The 24,591-nt window shown below is 38.9% G+C and overlaps 1 protein-coding gene across 1 annotated transcript in view; it reads left to right on the forward strand.

Moving 5' to 3' along the window:
• The window catches only part of LOC109419740 (inositol-pentakisphosphate 2-kinase), a 401,201-nt gene that overhangs the window by 191,746 nt on the left and 184,864 nt on the right, over window positions 1–24,591 (forward strand). The window contains exon 3 of the mRNA XM_062850148.1: window positions 23,867–23,881. The gene's annotated coding sequence lies outside the window, so the exon portion shown is untranslated. The remainder of the gene's footprint in view (window positions 1–23,866; window positions 23,882–24,591) is intronic.

The raw sequence follows: 24,591 nt of genomic DNA on the forward strand, positions 1-24,591 counted from the left end.
CTACCTATCCTATTCTAGGTGTGCTATACCTCTATCGTGCGTACGTGCGCAGTTCAGTTTCGAAGTTGCACTGGAAAAAAACATCCCGAGTTCGCACAAATTTGACTACATTAAACCCAACTGTAGCAGCAGCAGCAGCAGCTGCTGCTCGGTTGTTACCCGGGGCCGAATGGTTTGCTGATTTGAATCACTCCGAGCTGGGGACCGTGTGGTGGGTTGGGCCCGCCAATCGCTGCTGGAGCGACATCGCCGCCCCGCAGAAGAAAGCGCCAACAGCGCTAGAAAATAAAAATATTGGCACACCGGAATGGAAATGGCTGGCGGAGATTTACAATGGATGAAATTGCAAATTCAATTAGGTATTGTTATTCGGAATCGGTTTACTGAAGGCAGTATAGGAGGAAAAAAAAGGAAAATGAAAATAGCGCGACCCACACGGACGGTGGCGGCGGCAGCTGGATGGGCGATCGAACTTTGCTTCAGCAAACAAATGGTGAGATTTACCTATGAATCATCGCGTCAGTCAATGCGAACAATACGAAGCAACATTTAAAGAGATGGAAAACTCATTATTCATTTTCATACGGCTTAAAATATGAAAAGAACAAAGACACCAACCTTTCTAAAAATAAGACATCGGTATGGCGCAGATCATCACAGGCGTCGAAAACTTTGACACTTAGAGCCGGGTATTTTTGGTTAATTGGAATTTGGTAACTTTACAATGCTTATTTAAATCTGTCGCGCAGATAATTACTGCATTGCAAAACGATTTCTCTAAGGGTCTGATAATCTTAATTACCGTATGGGTCAAAGGAGCGAGATTGGGTCAATTATTTTTATAAATCATCTAAAAAAGCTTGAAAATATGGCCTTCTTATAATGCCACTTTTCAAGCTAGATGAACTACTGTTCCGATGGTTCAACCCATTGAAGGATTCGTAGTAAACCGTTCAACGCAACAGTTCACGGAGGAACAATTGAAACACCTCAATAAGGGGTTAGGATATGCGGTTACTTCAAAGCCAGACGTGGAACAGATCATCGTGGACATGGAAATAGCGATCACACAAAACGTCAACATCAAAGACCAAAATACAGCCAGGAACATCGTAGCAGACGCCATAAAAACAGGACAGCGCAGTAAGGTAAATCCAGACGAGACAAGGATTTTAACGGAACTTAAAAAGAAACCAGTATACTATCTGAAGGCAGACAAAGTTAACGTGGTTGTTATTATGGATAAGAAGGACTACGACGTACAGATAGAGAAGAAGATAAACGAAGGACCATACAGACATCTACGAGTAGACCCACTACCCGGACCAATTAGACTAACAGACAAGACCCTGAAAGACCTTAAACCCATCATTGGAGAGGCTCGTTTGAAGGAAGCAAATCCCATTCTTCCGCGGATCAAAGGTCTCACAAGCTAAAATCTATCAAATGTTTATAATTGTGACCAGTTTTATTCAATAGAACACAAGATCTAATCACTAGCTAGATAACAACGTGAAAAAATTCATAAACTTTTCATTAATCATTGTTAAAATTTCAAAAGTGTGCTGGAAACTACAGTGGCGCTTACGTCAACTATGCGATTATGGGCAGTGAAGGATCCTCTACCCACAAATTGACTAAATGGTTAGTAAAAGAGTTCCAAAGTATGCCAAAACCCTTTTTCAGAATCTTTGAAGCGAGTATCAGTCCCCTTCGATCAACACATCACTAATACGACACTGATTTTTCATTTGGACCTAATTGACATTTTCGAGTTATCATCATCGATCCTCTCTTTGTATTATCACATAATATGTATTAAGTTTTCAACATAATATTTGGTTGAAATACGAAGAAGACGACTACATGTTGCTATAGAAACAAAAAGAATAATGATTTTGTTTGTGTTGATCAAGATCAAGTTATTAGCGAAAAAGAGAGTCGACGAAGAGAAATCGATCAAGTCAGTTAGGCCCTTATGAAAAATCATTGTCGAATAATTTACGTTCTAGGCTCAGAAATTTCGGGATCGATTTAGTATTTTCTAGCAGAATCAATCAGCTGAAGACCTCATTATAGGCTCTACAAAGGATCCGGTTAACACCCTTAACAAGGTTGGCGTTTACAAAATCAGTTGCTCCCATTGTGAGAAGGTCTACGTTGGTCAAACAAAACGGTCTTTGGAGGTTAGATTCAGGGAACATATGGCGGAGGTCGAAAGTTGGTGAACATGCCTTTACGAAATGTAACTTCACCTTGGAAATTGGACGTTGCTGAGAGTCTAGAGATATACAAACAGGTGCCTAACACGCTGTTGAATAAGGATCAAGGCAATGGAAGTTCTCTTGATTCTAGATGAACATTTGAAAAGGGCCTATCTACTTTGCATAAACAAACATGTTTTTTCTCTGTAAGGCCTATCTGCATCCACCCACGCACATCAACACCCTTAACAGATAGCTTGAAGAACATTCTTTTTGATAAGGGTGTTGATGTGCGTGGGTGGCTGCAGATAGGCCCTACAGAGAAAAAACATGTTTGTTTACGCAAAGTAGATAGGCCCTTTTCAAATGTTCATCTAGAATTCTCCGTTTCTGAAATGGAATGGAATGGCTTAATTTCCAGACTACACTAAAATGTGTAACCCTTACACATTCACAAAATCAGCTCCTGCATGGTATGGTGACCTTTTCACCATACAAACATTCAGCTCATTACTTCAATTCTAGTACTTCACCTGGATTGCTTCCTATTGTAGGAAGCTCGGAGACGTTCAACAGCTAGCTTAGCTTAGCTTAGACTGATTCTACATGTCAATGGTTGCTCCTCCGTGATTGATCTGATATGGTATGAATTTCACTGAGATCCAACTTTATCAAAGTGCAATTATGGCAGCTCATACATTTTGGATCAATACCGACGCTGGCCAAGTCCTTACAGTCAGTTGGGAAGTAAAAGAATTGTTAGGGTGTGATGGTTGTTGCTACTAGAGACTGGGGACACTCTGCGTCCCCACAACCAGCAGGGATGGAGGTATTTGTTAATAGGGTAGGATGTAAGATCTGAGAGTTACCTTTCGTTGGTGTGAAGCGATTCGTAGATAGGGGATCAGGCCTGCCCAACCTTTTACGACCGCGGGCCACTAATGACACTTCATACAACTCAACGGGCCAAAAATATAAAATTTCTCAATCTTGCGGATTTTTCTTCAAAAAATTTTCTGAGGATTATTGGCCAAAATAATATATTTAACCTAGTAAAAAAAATGAAACCCTCAAGATGAGATTGACACTTATTTATAATTTTTCGGTTTCTAATGGAATCTTGAAGCTTATACATAACCGAAAACATTAGCAGAATGTTGGAGTTCGTGTGATCATTACATATGAACAGTATTTGTACATCAGGATTCCAAGCTAGACCCTAATAATGTTATACTGAATGTTTACTGAAATCTTGGTTTTAACACACATAAAATTTCCTGAAATTGATGAGGATTAACCTGGGCTTGTTAGGGGAATATCTGTAAGTAAAAAGAAAATCGCGTAAAGTACTGTTCCTTTGAATTCCACTAAGAATTTGCATCCTTTGACAGATACGTATATCGACCTCAACTGTAAGGTCGTCTTCAGTGTCTTGTACTTGACTTGACTTGTCGAGTCAAGTACAAGACACTGAAGACGACCTTACAGTTGAGGTCGAAATACATATCTGTCAAAGGATGCAAATTCTTAGTGGAATTCAAAGGAACAGTACTTAACGCGATTTTCTTTTTTTACTTCCTGGAATTATTATTTTTTAATTACTTGAAATTTCAACAGGGTCAACAAGGTGCGTAATTTGTGGGATGATAAAAGAATGTGACTATCACGCCAAGTACCTGGAATAGAATTTCACTCCAGACAAACTCCCAAAATGAGAATTCTTTCTTCGAAATGAGGCATGGGTCCCAAAACGAAATAAACACAGATAAAAATAATGACATTTACACGTCATGTAAACTTCTGTTTAGTCATGTAAACTTAGTGTTATGATGGTTTACATGATATATCATGTAAATTTGTATTATATGGCATGTAAACACACAGAGTTATGCTGAATTACATGACATATAATAGAAGTTTACATGATATTTTATGACTTTTACATGATATGTCATGTAAACTTCTGTGATATCCCACGCTCCAATCATGTACATCATATGTCACAGAATTTTACACTCTTTTTTGAACTGTCATATCTCTGAAACTAGTGAACCGAATTGTATGAATTTTTTAACGTTTATCAACGATATACAGGGTGTTAGGTTCGTGAGTGCAAACTTTTTAAAGGGTGATAGAGGACCATAAATGGAGAAAAAATTTGTTCTACGCATATGGTCAAATCTCAACCGATACGTAGTTATTGAATTTCCCATGTTTTTTGCTCTCATTGCCTTAACTGGCTATAACTTGAAAATGGTCAAACTTATCGCAATTTTTTTACCCTTATCCGAAAGATTATTGAATTTTCTGTCAAATGCCATCTTTGAATCGATTGGTTTAGTTAAATAACTAAGTTTTCTAGAGCAAAATTGCTCAACATAGTGTGTTTTAATTTGTTTTTGTTAATTATCTTTGAAACATGCTAATAAATTCAAATTCTTACTTTGGCAAAGTTGTGGCCCCTGTTCCACTCTACAATTCGTTCTTTGTGATCAAACGTCTATCTCTTATCGTTTTCTTGCAATTTCGATTTAAACATCGCATTTCAGGTCATAAATTTGCAACTGTTAACGTTGAACTTTTCGTCATTGAAATCATTGTCATCATCAAACATTTGAAAGCAGTTTTTTCGTTCAAAACAAAAGTTTTTGCTATGAAAATATATTCACTGTACTGCACATGAGGAATATAATGCAGTGAATATATTTTCATAATCCTTGTTTTGATTTGCAGCGAGAAAACTGCTTTTTGTTTTCCGAAAAATGATGACGAATGCTTGAGCCTTAAGGTAAGCACGTTTTTGCGCACTGGGCCGCACATTTAAATCGAAATTGCAAGAAAACGATAAGAGTTAGAAGTTTTGTGTCAAAGAACGAATTGTAGAGTGGAACAGGGGCCACAACTTTGCCAAAATGAGAATTTGAATTTATTACGCATGTTTCAAAGATAATTAACAAAAACAAATTAAAACACACTATTTTGAGTAATTTTGCTCTAGAAAACTTAGTTATTTAACTAAACCAATCGATTCAAAGATGCCATTTGACAGAAAATTCAATAATCTTTCGGATAAGGGTAAAAAAATTGCGATAAGTTTGATCATTTTTAAGTTATAGCCAGTTAAGGCAATGAGAGTAAAAAACGTGGGGAGTTCAATAACTACGTAACGGTTGAGATTTGACCATATGCGTAAAACAATTTTTTTCACCATTTATGGTCCTCTATCACCCTTTAAAAAGTTTGCACTCAGGAACCTAACACCCTGTATTGATACTTGATACGACGTTATAAAATGTAATATTTTCTCACGGCGAATTAAGTTATACCGGGTTGAAATTTTTACCCATATAGAGGAAAATAAGTCAAATTTACAATACTACACAAAAATTACTAAATGTGTTCTTCCTTCAATCTAAATAGGCTCTAATATATCTGATTAGAGATAACTTGAGAACAGAAGTGGAAAATCTCTGGATATCAACACTAAAATTGATTGACGTTGATGTAAAAAAAATACATTTTTTCGAGAAAAATCTAAAAAGTGTCAATCCATGATAACTTTTTTCAACGTTTGAAAGGCACCAATGTTTAAATAGTTTGTGAAGCATTTACACATTGTTAGTGTACGTTCAAAATTTCATTCAATTCGGTTCACTGGTTTCCAAGATATGACAGCTCAAAAATGAGTTGTCTAAAAAATAGTGTTTTATCCGAACGGTTCTAACATTGCGAAACATTGATCAATCGAGCCCAAGTTTGTACCAATGATGCACATATAATAGGTTGACGAACAGTCAAAATTTGAGATTTTTGATGCACTCTATGAAAAGTTATAGCATATTGAACTTTTTTGTGAGAGAAAAAAAAGTCGCCTATCCCAAACATTTTGGCCATCCCCTGTACATACTTATACAGGGGATACTCAAAATAACTGGGACAGGTAAAATTTTCACTTTTCAAAAAATGTTCAACTCGCTGTTACTTTTCGAAAAGGGCATCAAATATTCTAAAATTTTTGCTGTAAGTTTATCAACTAGTTGTGTATCAGTGGTCAAAATTTGGAAAAGATCGGGCTATTCTACACGAAGTTATAAAGGTTCTAGAAAAAGGTATAATTATTCGATAGCCAAATTTGAGCTGTTATATCTCCGGATTCAATGAACCGAATGCAATGAAATTTTGATCATTTATGACTTATATAATGAGCTATTAAAAACTTTTGACTAAGCTTAAAATTCTTTACACGAAAGAAAATTATAACGATTATATTATTTTTCTAATATATCATCAATTTATCCAAAACCTGATCATCGTTTCAAAATTCGAGATAGTCATTATAGTTCATTTAAATTCCCTCTAATTGACTTGAATAAATTTATGTTTCAAAGGAAAGCTACCAAATAGCCGGCATTAAATTGAAAAAGTAATGGGATGCATATGACAAATAGATAAATTTACTATAAAAACATAGAATAAATGAAAACTTTTTTTCTTATTAATAATTTCAAATTTAGTCAACTGTTTTTCAAAGTTTATTATATTAGTCATAAATGATCAAAATTTCATTGCATTCGGTTCATTGAATCCGGAGATATAACAGCTCAAAGTTTGCTATCGGATAATTATACCTTTTTCTAGAATCTTCATAACTTCGTGTAGAATGGTCCGATCTTTTCCAAAATTGAACCACTGATACACAACTAGTTGATACTTACAGTAAAAAATTGAGAATATTTGATGGCCTTTTCGAAAAGTTACAGCGAGTTGAACATTTTTTGAAAAGTGAAAGTTTTATCTGTCCCAGTTATTTTGAGTATCCCCTGTAAGTTGTGACTAGGGGTCGCAGTACCGACCACTTTTGGTGAGTACCGGTATTTCGGTACTGGGGTTTACAGTACCGGTAGTACCGGTAAATTACCGGTACTGGGAAATTTTTCACTAAAATGAAGAGTAATCTACTTTGCACAGAAAATCAACAATTTACCAGGCATTTGTGAATTACGGTTTTCAGGGATGTCATAAAAGCTATCCAGAAAACAATAAATTGAACAAAAACTATAGATGGGCCGGGGCCCGTGGCGTAGTTGGTCACACGTTCGCTTCATATGCGGATGGTCATGGGTTTGATTCCCAGCCCCGGCACTTGCAATTTTTCGTCAGTTGCTTTTCCCCGAGAGCAACTGACACTGACCCTCTTCTGAGCCCCATGGCTCAAACGGACCCGAATACCTGGACATCGGCGAACTGCTACTCATAATGGACCCCCAATCGGACTGGAAAGGAACAACGGCCATCCATCATCATCCTTGTGCTCATCATTCTACTAGGTATAAAAGTAGAAAAAGTGAAAGCAGCAGAAAGGCAACCAGTTCGATAAAGTAGAATAGAATCTAGGCGCTGTACAAAAATGTAAGTGCAGCTGTCAATTGAAATTGCTCACGTAGTGCCCCAGTGGACAATAGAGCTGTAAATTAGGTTAAGTGACTAAGAATAAAAAAAACTATAGATAAATAAAAAGGATAGAAAGTAATTAGTTGTATGAAACTTATTTTGTAGCTATTGTTTAGCTTCTGTGCAGTTTCACAAGCAGTATTTAAGTCAGTTTATAATGAAACAGGAACAATCTTACATGTACAAAAGTCAAATAGCTGCAAGGTGAAGACAGAAGATATAAATAATTTTTCTTGATGATGCTATCAACGGATTATAAAAATTGAAGAAATTACAAGAAACCCTGATCTAACAAATTTTGTTCTAAGCAAGTAAATCCAATTCCAACATACGACGTTCATCAAACCAATCATTGCTATGATACCCTGGATTTTCAGAATTGTTGCATATGTAAAATGTTTGTTTGTCAAAGTACTTGGTTTTAAATGTTTCCATTGTACAGTATATTGGCTATACTAATGATCGGATTTCAGTTCTTCGGGAGAGATTTCGTGGTACCGAAAGTACCGGTACCAATGCTTAGTCAGTACCGGTATTTCGGTACCAAAAATTGGTCGGTAATACCGGTATTTTCGGTACCGGTACTACCGGTACTACATCCCTAGTTGTGACAAAGGATAAACTCCGCTGTATTTTAAGGTTCTGTCACATTCCTCCAATTAATGATTCATTTTTTTTCGCGTAGCTGAATCGTCAATAAATAATGACTAGCTTGGATGCGTTGAACAACAACTCTTTTTCCCAATAGGAGTCCTTTACATCAAACGTTAATCTTTCTCCTTTTCTGTTGCCGGTCTAGGCTGACCCTATGGTCCTACTTTCATACTGGCTCTTGGTGAAGGAAAATCCAGCTCAATAAAGAAGAAATGCATGCACAAGCGCTACTTTAATCGATCGAACTCACCCTCAAAGTGTGCCCTCTAACCAACATCAGCGGAGTAGAGATACCTACTACTTTCTTCTCCGCTGCAGTCGGTTTGATCCAGACCGCCATCTTTCATAACAAAATTGACGCCATTAATCAACACACGCGCGCGCTGGCGGTGCGGTGAGCGCATTAGTTAACTGCTTCCTACATGTACAGCGGCGGCCTAAATGCATTTCGTTAGTCAGCACTCAGCGGACTTCAAGGTATCGACCGACCGTTGCATCTGTAGAGTTCAGGGAAGCTGAGTCTTGCTCTTGCTTGGCTACATAAAACCGGCGAATGGTCAAACTATATTCGAATGGCCGTACAACTGTGTTGCTGGCTGGCATCGCGACATGGCTTGCTTTCATGGGAAAATTGTGCCTCTTAGATAGACTGTGTAGGACTCACTGCTCGGTTCAAGAAAGGTGTGCTTCACAACTTGAAGGAGCTGGGTCCTGCTCAGGGGTGGGTGGTGTCCGGATAGATGAAGTTGTTTGGAATCGAGAAACCCGGCATAAATCTGCATCGCTGCTGGGGCTGCTCGGTCAAATTAGATATTGCTAGGCAGCGAAATTGAAAATAAATCTAATTGGGATTTTGCTCCGAGGATGATAGAGCTGGGAAGTGTAATGTTATTCTCGGTGTTTGCGGGGCTTTTCAATTTAAAAGCTTTCGATGTAGCTGCAGTAATGTTACGGTAGAGTAAATTGCAAAACCATGTTTTGATTTGAAAATAAATAGACATTTGGAGATAAACACATGAATGAATCGCGTGAAGAACTAGTATTAGGTTAAAACTCACTAAAATGAAAAGTTACAAAAATAATCAATTATGAAATATATAGAAACAATCATTTTATTTTCCGAATTAAATCAAAATTTCATTTCGTGAATGTTCTACTTATACTCGGGGTGAACATTGACCCTAACCGTAAACTACGTCAGCGAGCCAACGTGATGCAAAAGGAAGGTTAAAAAAGAATTGAATCCATTGGTCCTGAGATGATTATGCCTCATCAACTGAAAACCTCGTTAATACAGATAATAAATATCCTAGTTATAGTCAATTTCTACCACTTTACCTCAAAAACTGAATTCACTTATGTCCACTCTGCTTCCGTAGACCACCACCATCGAACCACCGCCGGTTAACAGTAAAAAAATGTAACTCATTAATATACGAGTCGGAAGTTTGGTTCAAGCTTCTTTGTCAGTCCGTCAGTCGGGTCGAGATCCCATAATCTCTTTCCAATACGCACAAACGGCTCCGCTAGTTGCAATGATTCTTCCTGGTTCGAATCCGCGCGGAGCGGTTGAATGATCGCAATATAGTTTCTGCACAAACGTTTGGTGGAGCCCACAACCAAAGCATCGCTCAGCTTCAACCATTTATATCGATCAACTGGTTTCACTGACTGGTTTCATCCAGCTGTGGACGATTGTCGTCGTTTTCAAAATTGTCGATTCAGCTGGTGTCTGGTCCATTGACGTCGGTAGGTGATGTTGAATGAATTCGTCGAGCTGTTAATTGAACTTCACCGAAACTGCGACATAAAATTTATCTTCTATCAGGCATAACATTTGAACTTTGTTGCAGGCAAAACGAGGCGACAGAACCTAGAATAATAAAAACGATTTTTTTTTGCAAAAACATAACAAAAAGGTTTTTTTTTATGAAAAAAACAATGCAACAATTACTTTTGAAATCCCAAAGGACATTCCTTGAGATGCTCTTAGCTGTAGCTTCCCAAACCTTATTTTGTGTCACCCATGATGATTGTTATACGAAAAACGTGGTGACAACAGGTTCGAAGGTAGGAAAAGCCATGCTTGTGAAACGCTACTCTAAACTACATTACATACAAGATTTTTGCCAATAGTTCGAAGTTTTCCTGAAACAGACTGTTTACATTCTATTTTTTTACCACCAGTTTGTTAAGACATCTCTGGGATGTCGTTCAGTAATTCCTTCTAGATATTGTGTTAAAATATTCTGTATTGAATCTCCTGTGGGGCCATCCATAAACCATTAAAAAAGGGGGGGGGGGGTCGACGGTCCATATAACTTTATTTATTTTGTATGAACAAAAGACCAGGTGGGGAGGGGGGGGGGGGTTTGGCATCTCCCATAAAATTACCGGTTTATGGACAGCCCCTGTTCGTTCAATTTGAAATTTGTAAACGGAATTAAATGATTTTTTTCTATGAATTAACTTTTATTCAAGAAATGGTCCAGATGTTGGTTGATTTTCGAGACCGTCTGGATTCTTAATTTGCACAAAATTGGTCATAACTCAGAAACATTTTGAAAATTTTACAGAATATAGCTTAAGTAATTCCCTTCCAAAAATATTTTTTTAGAATTTTTCCGGGCGTCGAAAATAGTATTCCCGACTTTTCGAACCGATTTTCCTCAACAGTAGAAAATTTAGGTGAAAACAATTTTTATTTTGTATTTTTTTGGATTGCTGAGAAAATTTGATTACGATTTCACCATCAAACATTGTGTCTACGATGCTTGTTTTTGAGTTATAATTTTTTAATGTAGGTGGTGTCTGTGGAACATATTGGTTTTGCACTTAAGTTTTCCGGAAAAATAGGCGACCCTGATTTTTTTCAATTTTGTTTTTGTTCATCTATATATATCTATATATATAAAAATGAATTTCCGTCTGTATGTCTGTCTGTCTGTCTGTCTGTCTGTCTGTCTGTCTGTCTGTCTGTCTGTCTGACCGCTATGCATTCGGAAACTACTGAACCGATCGGCGTGAAACTTTGTATGTGGGTACTTTTGGGGGCGGGGAAGGTTCTTAGCATAGTGTGAGACTGCTCCGGTCGCTGGGAAGGAGGACTCCCAAGGAAATGAACCGGAAATGAGCTGAGAGAGAAGTTCAACACGGTCGCAAACAAAACCAATCTAGAGTGCGCTGCTCCAGTGACCGCAGTCCAGTGACAATTAACAAATTTAAATTGCCAATACCAATGTTGGAGCAAACACGGCGGTGGCTGGACAGGTGGGCCCCGATAGCCACAGAGGAAAGGCCGGGGGTTTCTGACCCAAGTGGTGTGACGACGGTTTCGTCCCGAAGAACCAGTCCCGGAATGGCCGGGCGCTTGGAAGCGGCAGCGTGGGTCGTGAACAACGGCGGGGAGACAACGATAATGGCTGGCAAGGTTGGCGTCGATAGCCACCGAGGAAAGGCAGTGGTTTCTGACTCCCGTGGTGTGCCGACTTTGTCCTGAGGAAAAATGCCCGGAAGTACTGGGGGCTGGGCAACTGGCTTGAGAGGGCGTTACTGGGCGTTACAACAGGCAGGTTACTGAGGATAATACGACCTGGAAAAACCGGATAATTTTTTTTCTGGAGAGGGGCCAGGGGACCTGACTTGAAATGACTTTTAAGCAGCATAGTCGCCCGATATGTGAATATGCAAATCTGGATTGCAATTTTGAAGAATCAAAATGACTGGATTCTCCCAGAGTTTCCTTCAAGAATGCATCTAGGGATTACACCAGAAATTTCTTTAGGGATTTGTCCTAAAGAGGGGATTTGAATATCTTTAGATCCAAAAAAATCCTTAAAAATTATGTTAAAAAAACCATTAGGAGTCCATTCAATTGTTCCTCCAATAACACAACTAGAACTTATTGCAGACATGGATTTATTCAGACTCCAGCGATTTCTACAGATTTTTTCTAGGAATTCGCTTAGAAAACTCTCCTCTGATTCCCTAAGGAATTCCTCATGGGGTTTCTTCAGAAATTCACCCGGGAATTCCTTCTGTGATATTTTCAGGAACAACTTTCGGGAGTATTTTAAAAATGACTTCAAACACTTTTCTTGGGATTCTTTCAGAAATTACTTCAGGAGTTGTCCCAGGATTCCTCTGTGAATTCCATCAGGGATTCGTCTAAAAATTCCTACAGGGATTCGTCTAGGAATTCCTCTATAAAGTCCGCTAGAGATTCCTCTAGAAATAACTCCAGATATTCCTCTAGATATACCTCAAGCAATTCCTCTAGAGATTTCACAAGGTTTTCATCCAGGAACTTCTCCAGGAAATCTTTCAGGGATTTGTCCAAGAATTCCTCCAGGGATTGTACCTGAAAGTTCTCCAGTGATTGTTCAAGGAAATCTTCCAGAAATGCCTCTAGAGATTGCTCTAGACATCCCTCCAGGAGTTCCTTAGAAGATAGTTCAAGGGAATTCTCTAGAGATTTTCCCAGAAATCCTCTCAGGTATGTCTACTAGAATTCCTTCAGAAGTGCCTCTAGAAATTGGTCTAGGAATTCCTCCACGAATTCTTTTGGGAATTTCTCCAGGAATTCTTTTAGAAATACCTCCAGGGATTTTTGTAGGGATTCCTCCAAGGATTCTTCCAGAAATACCATTAAAAATTCCACCAGGAATTCCTGCAGAATTTACCTCAGGAATTCTGGATTTCATCCAGGCATTTCCTTCAGGATTGCCACCAAGAACACCTCTAAGAATTACCCCAAGAATTGTTCCACAAAATCCTCCAGGGATTCCTTTTTGAATTTTTTTCAAGAATTTCTTCAGTAATTCCTCCAGGAGTTTTTCAAGGGATTCCTCCGGGAATTCTTCCAGGGTTTCCTTGAAGAAATTTTCCAGAAATTGCTTCTCCAGGTATTCCTCCAAGGATTCCTCCAGAGATTTCTCAAGGAATTAGAATTGGTTCAAGGGATCCCTCCAGTAATCCCACCAGCATTTCCTCCAGGAATTCCTTCAGGAATTGGTCCAGGTATGTACCAGAAATTCCTCTAAAGATTCTTCCAGAGATTCGTCTAGGAATTCCTCCGATAATTCCTCTAATAGTTCATCCAGATATTCCTCCAAGAATTTTTCCAGGAATTCCTCAGGAAATTCCTAATGGAATTTCTGCAGGGATTCCTTAAAAAGTTCCTATGGAGATATCTTAAGGATTCCTCGAGAAATTCCGCCAATGATTCCCCCAGATATTTCTCTAGAGATACCTCATGAAAGTACTGTAGAAATTCCACTAGGGAATCCTCGAGGAATTTCCCCAGAAATTCATTAAAGGATTCCACCAGGGATTCTACCTGAAAGTTTTCTAGCGATTCTTCAAGAAAATCCTCCAGAAATTCCTCCAGGAGATCCTCTGAAGTTTTCTCAAGGAATTCTTTTAGGAAATTTCTCCAGGAATTGGTTCAAGGGATTCCTCCAGCAACTCCACCAGGATTTACCTGTGATTTACCAGCAATTCCTCGAGGAATTTAACAGGTATACTAACAAGCATGTTCTGATAGAAGTTTGAACTTATTCTTAGTCAAAATGTGGAGGTTGGTGAAGACCAGAAATGTTTCTATGGTGGCGGGTAAAGGTTAAGGCTCTCTTACAGATAAAATATGACTCATAACTCAAAAAATAATCATAAAGCAAATAAAACAAAATTTGGCATGTGGATGATTTTGAAGATAAGGAACGTTCCGAAAGTTGAGGGTCTGCGACCCCTCCTTTAACTGGGGGCAGCACCTCACCACCCTAATGAAACAAAATTTTGTCACACAGGTTCCTGCTGCTTATAATGCTCACTCCATCACAGGTTTTTCCTTCTTTTAGTAATAGGCTGTTCTTTCAAGTCCCGCTTTCTTTACGGACCAACTGTTAAAACAAACTGCATATTCAAATGTATCCTTCTTTTTATCGAAGGTTTTTCTTTCGAGTGGCTCTGTTGAGTAAGTTTATGGCAGTTGAACTGTTGCGGTCATATAAGATTTGTCCGTTAAAGTCACATTGATAACGAAAATTAACAAAAAACTGAGACGTAGTGCATGAGCAAAAATTAAAATGGGCAATACAAGGTTTGCCGGGTCAGCTAGTATATATATATAAACCCCACCTGTGGAAAAAAAATCATTGAATTCTGAGAACCTTGGTACCAATTTGAACGTTAATAAAAAAAAATCTCCCCAAAACTAAGGACGAAATTGACTGAAATTTGGTCGTACAATTCAGCTTGGTTGAATAAGATTTTCAGGCCAATTTTGAGTTCAACAGGTTTCAACGGAGTCTCCGTTCCGGTCGGGAAAATTTTCTCGACTCCCTGGGCATAGTGTATCATTTACAAATTCATGCAATGGCAGGCAAAGGAAGCCTTTCAATTAATAACTGTGGAAGTGATCTAAGAACACTAAATTGAAGAGAGGCAGGCCAAGTTACAATGCGAACGACGAGCCATAATAAAGAAGAAGGTTTAAAAAAACAAACGAAAACTGAAAAAATACAAACCACGGTGCTCCATTTACCGTTATTATAAAATAAAATATACCATCAAAACCTGAAACGCCATTCTCTTTATTTATCTATCCTTCACCTCTGGACAAATTTTTAAAATCATCGTTGGGCGAATTTTTGAGTTACGCCCTTTTAAAGGGCCTAACCTCTAAAAAAATCTAATTTTCTATAGAATAACACCACATTTCATAACAGAATCATGAATTAAAAGTATCAATATCATGAACAATATTGAAATTTGGTAGTATGCATCCATATGAATATCGGTGGAGTGCATTTTGTATCAAAATTTGTCATTACGTCAATATACGGTAGAAGTTCTTAGGGCCTATAGAAAGCAAACATTACATTGGTGTAACAAATTCAATTAAAAGTATATTGTATTGTGATTCCATATGCCAATAGATGTTCATATTACTGTCAAACATAGCGATAGTATTCACATGTATATCAGCACCAACATTTCAAAAGGACGTAACTGATCTTTAAAACAATATCTTTTTCCATAGCTGTAGATCGTATCTCATCTTTCTCAGGACACCAACAACCGCTATCGGAAAGAATTGCATTTTCTCCGTCCAGTAGTGATTGTACATTGTAACGGAGAGATAAAGATTTGGTTTCGGCAAGCAGTTTCGCCATTTCGAAATGTTAGCACTGATACATTAAGAGCGTACACTCTCTATACAGAAAATCTGCTTTAAAAACAGTAGCCAAATATGGGCAACCACAAAATAAACAAAAAGAAATATGTCGGTGTGCCAAACGGCTTAAGTTAAAAGTATAGAAAACCAAAACATTGAAAGGCCAAAAGAGAAAAAGTCGAATCAGGCTTACACATAAAATGCTGCACGATTTTTTTTTGAAATATGTAGGTAAGACCTTTTGTCCCTACTATTTTTTTTTCGACCTATTATACATCACAAGAAAAATTATCGCGCAAAGTTATGCAAAAATGTAAATAGATATGCGCGATTACATTAAATCGTTTCGGTGTTTTCTGCGCGCTCAATCATTAGCTATTTTCAGCATTTATTGTAGAAGACACGAACACGATATGATGTACTGGCGACGATCTATTAGCGATTTTGAACATTTTTGTGCGATAATCTACGGCGAAATGCGCAATATTGTCTTCGATTTTTTTTTTTGCATTTCTACGTTTTGTCTTCTCAGCCTCAGAATTTCAAGAGCGCGTAACTGCTTTCCAAAACAACACCTTTTTTCAACACTGTGGCATGGCACTTCTAGACAAAAAGAATGCTCCTCTTTCGATGGCTGCAATCTACATCCATAGAAAAAGGAACCGTATCATCAACCAGTTACGCCTTTCTGAAATGCTGTAGCTGAAAAGATCGGGGAAAAGATAAATCGTCCAAATCTGGAGCAACATTTGAAAAGGGCATACAAGCATTGGTAAACAATGACTTCACGCTCCTGAGCCCCCATCAACTTATTCACACAAACTAAGATCGTTTTCAGATAGAGCAAACATCGATTTTTCGGATAACGGTGTTCATTTGCGTGTGCGGGCTGCTGTTACGCTCTCGAAGCGAATTCGAAAAAAGGCACAAAACCTGTTGGGCACTTTTCAAATGTTGGTCTACAAATGAAATAAAAAAAGAAAAGACAATAGGTCAAAGAAAAGTTAAATTAGTAGGGACAAAAGGTCTTACCTACATATTTTAAAAGAAGAAAGAATTTTCACCCAGAATATTATGTTTGATTATTTGTTGCCTGCTCCGACATTTTGTCTTTTGGCCTTTCGATATTTTTAATTTCTATTCTTATAACTTAAGATATGTGGCACAAAGACATAGGTATTTCTTTTTGTCTAATTTGTGGTTACCCATATTAAATATTTTTAAAAATTTTTGACTATTGTTTTTAAGGCAGATTTGCTGTATAGAGAGTGTACGCTCTTAAGGTGAATATATGACGAAGCCACACCTCTAATTTTCAAGAGCACAAATCTGACGAACCAAAAGTCGGATTGCGCCGAAAAGTTGATCGATTGGTTACCCGCTGGTGGTGAACAATCGATCAACTTTTTAGTGCAAACCGACACTCGGTTCTTTGAATTTGTGCTCTTGACAATTCGAGGTGTGGCTTCGTCATATCTTCACCTTAATGTATCGGTGCTAACATTTCGAAATGGCGGAACTGCTTGCCGAAACCAAACCTTTATCTCTCCGATGCAATGTACAACCACTACTGGACGGAGGAAATGCAATTCTTTCCGATAATAATTGTTGGTGTCCTCGGAAAGATAAGATTCGATCTACAGCTATGGGAGAAGATATTGTGTTGAAGATCAGTTACGTCCTTTTGAAATGTTGGGGCTGAGCATGTGAATACTACCGCCTTGACGGAGAGTAATATGAACATCTATTGACATATGGAATCACAATACAATATACTTTTAATTGAATTTGATACACCAATGTAATGTTTGCTTTCTATAGGCCCTAAAAACTTCTATCGTATATTGACGTAATGACAAATTTTGATACAAAATGCACTCCACCGATATTCATATGGATGCATACTACCAAATTTCAATATTGTTCATGATAATTTCTGTTATTGATGCATTTAATTCATGATTCTGTTATGAAATGTGGTGTTATTCTATAGAAAACTCGATTTTTTAGAGGTTAGGCCCTTTAAAAGGGCGTAACTCAAAAATTCGCCCAACGATGATTTTAAAAATTTGTCCAGAGGTGTAGGATAGATAAATAAAGAGAATGGCGTTTCAGGTTTTGATGGTATATTTTATTTTATAATAAAGAAAGTAAATGGAGCACCGTGCAAACTTTACCCTATTCCTGTACGATTACACAGCGCAACATTTTTTTGTCTCAAGAGCAAACTTATGTGTCTCCGAAGGATTTTGGGCCACTAAATCCGAATCCGGGCTCAGATTTGCTCCAACACGTCACAATTTTGAGCTATACCTCAATTTATAGGGCAAAATATGCGATTTTGGGCTTTTTTGACTGCCAGCCATTAAGCATGGAAATATTTTTTTTAAGCAATCAAAAGGTTAATTGGTCAATTAACATCTAAATTAACGGCTCATGCAAAATATTTCGTTTTACTTAATCAAATTTGATAGATTTAAGCATTTTATGTAAGTATGAAAACTTGCATGCAACTTTTGGAGGGTGACTTGTATGGGAAATATCGTACCTAACATAAATCGCTTAAAACTATCAAATTCGATTTGCTAAAACGAAATATTAAGCATGAGTCGTAAATTTAGATGTTAATTGACCAATTAACCTTTTGATTGATTAAAAAACATATTTCCATGCTTAATAACTTGCAGTCAAAAATGCCCAAAAACGCATATTTTGCCCTATAAATTGAGGTATAGCTCAAAATTGTGACGTGTTGGAGCAAATCTGAGCCCGGATTCGGATTCAGCGGCCCAAAATCTGTCAGAGACACATAAGTTTGCTCTTGAGACAGACTAAAAGTTAGTTTTTGTTACGCTGTGTTATTATCAGAGGATAGTCCAGGAATTTATTTAAAGATTCCTGCAAGGGTTTCTCTAGAAATTCCTCCATAACATCTTTCAAGGGTTTCTCCAGGAACTGCTTCATAGATTACTTCAGTTCATTTTGAACTTCAATCAAGGAGTTCATTCAGGGGTCTTTTGTCTTTCCAGTAGTTCCTTCAGCAATTCTTCCAGAATTTACTTCAGGGAGTCTTCTAGAAGTTTTTTTTTAATGGAAAATCTAACTATCAGGATTACTTCTGGTGTTCCATAGAAGATTCTCTTAGAATTTCTATAGATAATCTTACATTCCTTCAGGAATCCTTCCAGGTACTCCATCAGAGCGTATTCAGGGATTCTTACAGGAGTTCCATCAGGATTATAGTCAGGGATTTCTTCATGAGTTCCCTAAGAGATTTTCCTTAAGTTCATGCAAAGATCTTTATAGAAGTTCATTCAGGAATTCCTCCAGGAGTTCTTCCAGGATTCTCTCCAAAAGTTCCTTCGAAAATTTTTCTACATATTTTTTTTTCTTTTCTGAGATTTTGATAGGAGTTTCTACATAAATTTCTACAAGAGTTTCTTCAGGGATTCTTCTTGAAGTTCATTTTGAGAACCCTGTAAATTTTCAATCAGAGATCTCTTCCGAAGTTCCTTCAGAATTCTCTTCTGGAGATCGCAAGATAAATCCTTCGAGCATTTCATTCAGGAGTACCTCTTGGGGATTCCTCCAAGATTTTTAGGAATTTCTTTAGGGATCACTACTAGGTGTTTTAACCCTTCTGGTTCATTAGGTTGATTTTGACCCAAACCGTACACTACGTCAGCGAGCTGTTCCCAAGGTGATGCATTAAAAAGGTTATAGATACTTCCATTAGTTCATCTTCCCGGCTCTTCCTCTATAACCTACAAGGATTCCTTTAGGATTCATCGGAGATTCCTCAAGGAGTACCTCCAGCCATTTCTTTAGGATTATAATCAGGAATCTCTTCAGAATTTTTTTTAGAAATCGGGAAGTTTCTTCAGAGATTCTCCGGATATTCCTCCAGGAGTTCCTTCAGGGTTTCGTTCTGCAATTCTTTCAGGGCTTCCTCTAGTAATTTAATCAAGGTTTTCTCCAGGAGTTCTTTCAGGAATTCTTTCAGAGGTTTACTCATTGATAGTTCTAGGAGTTCCTTCAGGAATTCCTCTAGCAGTTCCTTCAGAAATTCCTCTAGGAGTTCCTTCAGGAATTCCTCTTGGAGTTCCTTGACATATTCCTCTTGAGGTTCTAGGCTTAGGATCACGGGATCTTCTGGGGTTCATTCAGAAATACTTCTATAAATGTATAATCGGTGATTTCTCAAGGATTTCAATGAGGGACTTCCCCATTCAAACTTCATTCAGCGATTCCACCAGAGGGTTTTGCAGGGGTATCTTCGGAAATTCCACTAAGACTTCGCCAGGAGTTCCTACATGGGTACCCTAAGGAGTTTATTCTTGGGTTCCTGTAGAACTTTGATCAAAGACTACTTTCTAGGGCCTTTTAAGAAGTTCCTTCAGCGATTCTACCATGGTGATTTATCAATGATTCTTTTGAGTATTTCTCCAAGAAATCTTTTTGGATTTCGTTAGTGAGTTCCTTCAGAAATTCCCCCAGGAGTTCATTCTTCTTCTAGGAGTTGCTCGAGGTATTCTTCTAGGTCAGGGGTTTTCAGATCGTGCACCATGAAACATTGATATGTGCACCGCGACACTTAATAAAGATTAAAAAAAAATCTTGTCCACGACAGCATTCAGTTGACTGTAAAAGTTCTCTTTGTCTTGCAATTCGGCAGAACCGGTTGGCGCGTAATATTGGATCATGGTAAGGTTTTGAACCCGTGTTCTGAATCTGGCTACAATTATCCTCTCATTAATAGGTTCCCACTTCATAAGCGCAGTGTGGGCGTGAGCGCTGAGCAGGAAACCAACTTCACGGTAGTGAAGAGCGTGTTCACCTCGTAAACCAGTGTATAGCAGAATTTGACCCGATGCCAATCTGTGTTCTCCAAAGTTCGGCCAACGGACTTCGCTCAGTCCTAGGATCTCAAGCTTCATTCGGCATGCCTCATTGGTCATTAAATAGTTGTGCCAATTTACCCTGCTGGGCTAGGGTTAATACATTCCAAGTTCCAATTCTTATTCGTGGTTTCGCGTTAAATGCCGTTGCCGCTGAATCAGTTCGTAATTTTCATTTTCGGTCTCTACAGAATCCCGAGAGGATTCTCTGCAGAATCCTGAGAGAATTCTCTGCCCAATCCTGAGAGGATTCTGCAGAATGCTGAAAGGATTCTCTACATATTCCCGAGAGGATTCTCAACAGAATCCCGAGAAGATTCTCTACAGAATCCCGAGAGGATTCTCTACAGAATCTCGAAAGGGTTCTCTACACAATCCCGAGAGGATTCTCTACAAAATCCGGAGATGATTCTCTACAGAATCTCGAGAGGATTCTCTACACAATCCTGAGAGGATTCTCTACACAATCCCGAGAGGATTCTGTACACAATCCCGAGAGGATTCTTTACACAATCCCGAGAGGATTCTCTACACAATCCCGAGAGGATTCTCTACACAATCCCGAGAGGATTCTCTACACAATCCCGAGAGGATTCTCTACACAATCCCGAGAGGATTCTCTACACAATCCCGAGAGGATTCTCTACACAATCCTGAGAGGATTCTCTACACAATCCTGAGAGGATTCTGTACACAATCCCGAGAGGATTCTCTACACAATCCCGAGAGTATTCTCTACACAATCCTGAGAGGATTCTCTACAAAATCCCGAGAGGATTCTCTACAGAATCTCGAGAGGATTCTCTACACAATCCTGAGAGGATTCTCTGCAGAATCCCGAGAGGATTCTCAACAGAATCCCGAGAGATTTGTCTACAGAATCCCGAGAGGATTGTCTACAGAATCCCGAGAGGATTCTCTACAGAATCCCGAAAGGATTCTCTACAGAATCCTGAGAGGATTCTCTATAGCATCCCGAGAAGATTCTCTGCAGAATCCCGAGAGGATTCTCTACAGAGTCCCGAACGGATTCTCTACAGAATCCCGAGGAGAGGATTCTCTATTGAATCTCGAGAGGATTCTCTACAGATAAGATCTCCAGCTCCATCGTCGATGTCATCAAAAGCCGATAACGACAGAAATTCGGGAGCGAAAGCGGAAGTGGGTCGGCCACACTCTACGCAGGGGTGGAAATGAAATCTACAAGCAAGCTTTAGATTGGAACCCTGCAGGTCATCGCAGCAGAGGCAGACCCAACAACCAAATCAAGCAAATCGACAAGATTTGAAAATAACTCAATCATAAGCAACATGATTCTTTTGCATGAAGCAGCTAGATGAACTCTCCGGACCGATCGAGGTCATCGGTCGATGACCAAACCAATAATGAGATGCAAAGGTTTTCTGTTGTCAAGAGTGTACTATCGCCGTTCGGATCTTCTCTCTTCTCGGTTCTAACTCTGATGAAACCGCACAAAGCAAAGAACCTTCTGCTTTGCGATTGCGGTTGAAAAGGCAGACATTTTTGCAACGCTGAATTTCCATAAGAGTGTGAAATGCGTCAACTTTGTTGCAACCGTCGACGAGAGATAACTTTTTAACCCACAGCAAGAGTGTGTCACATTAGTGAATCGTATCTGCGCGCACACTTTGTGAAGATCTCGTTGGCTACCGGCCGGCGCGCTTAGAGTCCAAGCACAAAAATGACCTCAAATCATTATTGCTTAGTCAACCGACCGTCCGCCCGGCCGGACACTTAGTACAACAGCAGCGATGAAGGTTTCTGGGTGTCTCGCTTTAATGGAATAGAGCTGAACAGTTTCGCTTCTACGCTTCTCCGGTCGTCGGGGTGACTCCATTCAAATGCGAAACTAATTGTGCTGAACGAACGCTCATACCGGCGGCAGTTCACGCCTCAAATCAGCTTACCTTAGCCGATGAACGCGGCTGGCTGCGGGAGGGGGTTAACTCGACAAGTGGAGCCAAAGGAGCATTAATTTTGTCATTGGATTTTATGGCGCAACTAAGCCGAGGAGATCGCACTGCAAGCGATTAGGATTTTATGTCAATTTCTGTTGTTGTTTCTCGGTTTTATGCCGTTTCATTGAAGTGCCGTGGGAAAAGTTCAATCCACCTCGATTGGTTGGTTGGTCTGCCGCTGACTAAAAAGGTGTGTTCGAGTGAATTATTGCGTTTCGGAGACAAAAGTCGTTGCTTGCCCGCTGCCCACTATATGTAAATCCCTCGATGTGACCGACCGGACGGACGAAACCTCAGCAGCATCAGCATCATCAGCACTTTGGCTCGGAGAGCAAAAACAATCAACAGACTGCTGGCTGCTCGAGTAAGCAATCTCGTAAATAAACATTCTGATTAGCATAATTTGCAATTTCATTGTGCAGCTCCCAGCAGCGGTCAAACGTTATTTAATGCAAGTAAAGCGATCGAGCAAAAGCAACCGCGCGTCGGCGAAAACATCATGAACGAGCAGACACTGTCAAAGATTAGAATCGGCTATGTAATTTACGTATAGTGTCGTATGATCAGACCAGACGGTTTCGTGACGATTTGGATTTTCAGTCAGCGTTACTACTCATAAACAATCTATTGAGTAATTAATGAATGAATCTCAGAAAATGTGGTATTGTTTCCATGACTTTCAACAAATCATCAAATGACAAGTGTCGTTTGATAATACTTAGGATTTGAATTTCGTTGATTGCATTAGTCAATTATTTACGTGCTTTTTTTACCATGATGCTTCGAAATGGGAACTCATAATTTTGTTGTGAACTTCAATCTTATAAGATTTGAACAATTTCAGTATTTGATAATGATTGTTAGTTGCAAGCCAACGATCCTCATAGCAATACCTTCTCACGCACAAGTTGCTAAATGTGGTCCTTGTTCAAAATCATGTCAACTACAGCCAACAGCAACGATCGTCTCTTCTTCTTGAAACACTCGGTAAAATAAGAAACTCTAACTGCATCTCACGTGGTGACGGTCATTCATTAGCGAGTGTCATAATTTCTGCATCGAAGCGACGTTAACGTGCGTTGGACTAGCATTGAAATTGATGCATTGTTTTGATGCGAATATCAAAACGGGACATGCCAGTTCATCCTATTGGACGCAGTGGCTTAATTTCCCCAACAGGGGAGGAAAAAAAAAGCATTGAAATGTGTCAAGAATGAGCGCGGTGGGAGTTACCATTCGGTCGCTTGTAGTGTGGATGGAGAAAAAAAAAGAATTTAAATGTCAAGGCTTCCCCCAAGATTTGCCTATACTTAGTATATTGCTTGTCACACTGTTACAAACTAGCTTCCTCTCCCACTCCTCTAAGTGTGATGTTTACCATTATAGATGGCCTCCAATACAAAAACAAGCATTACATCTATCGATTCTTAATAGTCCATATATAATTGAAATCGATTTTCAGATGATTGTTGTTTACTAACCATTCTTTTTTTTTATTTTCAGATTTTAACATAAAAGGTAAGCAATTTGAACTTTTCTGATATTTTCTTGCTGATCCGCATGATCCTAAGTACCTGAGTACCTAAGTAATTCAGTCGGCGATTTCTGAAGTAAGTTTGAAGCTGTTTGCTTGAAAGGATTCTCTACAGAATCCTGAAAGGTTTCTCTACAGAATGTTGTGAGGATTCTCTACAGAAACCTGTGAGGATTCTCTACAGAATCCTGGAAGGATTCTCTACAGAATCTAGAGAGGATTCTCTGCAGAATCCCGAGAGGATTCTCTACAGAATCCCGAGAGGATTTTCTACAGAATCCCGAGAAGATTCTCTACAGAATCCCGAGAGAATTCTCTACAGAACCCCGAGAGGATTCTCTACAGTATCCCGAGTGGATTCTCTACAGAATCCTGAGAAGATTCTCTACAGAATCCTGAAAAGATACTCTACAGAATTCTGAAAGGATTCTCTACAGAATCCGGAAAGGATTCTCTACAGAATCCGGAAAGGATTCTCTACAGAATCCGGAAAGGATTCTCTACAGGATCCGGAAAGGATTCTCTACAGAATCCGGAAAGGATTCTCTACAGAATCCGGAAAGGATTCTCTACAGAATCCGGAAAGGATTCTCTACAGAATCCGGAAAGGATTCTCTACAGAATTCGGAAAGGATTCTCTACAGAATCCGGAAAGGATTCTCTACAGAATCCGGAAAGGATTCTCTACAGAATC

The sequence above is a fragment of the Aedes albopictus genome, chromosome 2, assembly GCF_035046485.1.
Source record: "Aedes albopictus strain Foshan chromosome 2, AalbF5, whole genome shotgun sequence".
NCBI classification, from domain to species: domain Eukaryota; kingdom Metazoa; phylum Arthropoda; class Insecta; order Diptera; family Culicidae; genus Aedes; species Aedes albopictus.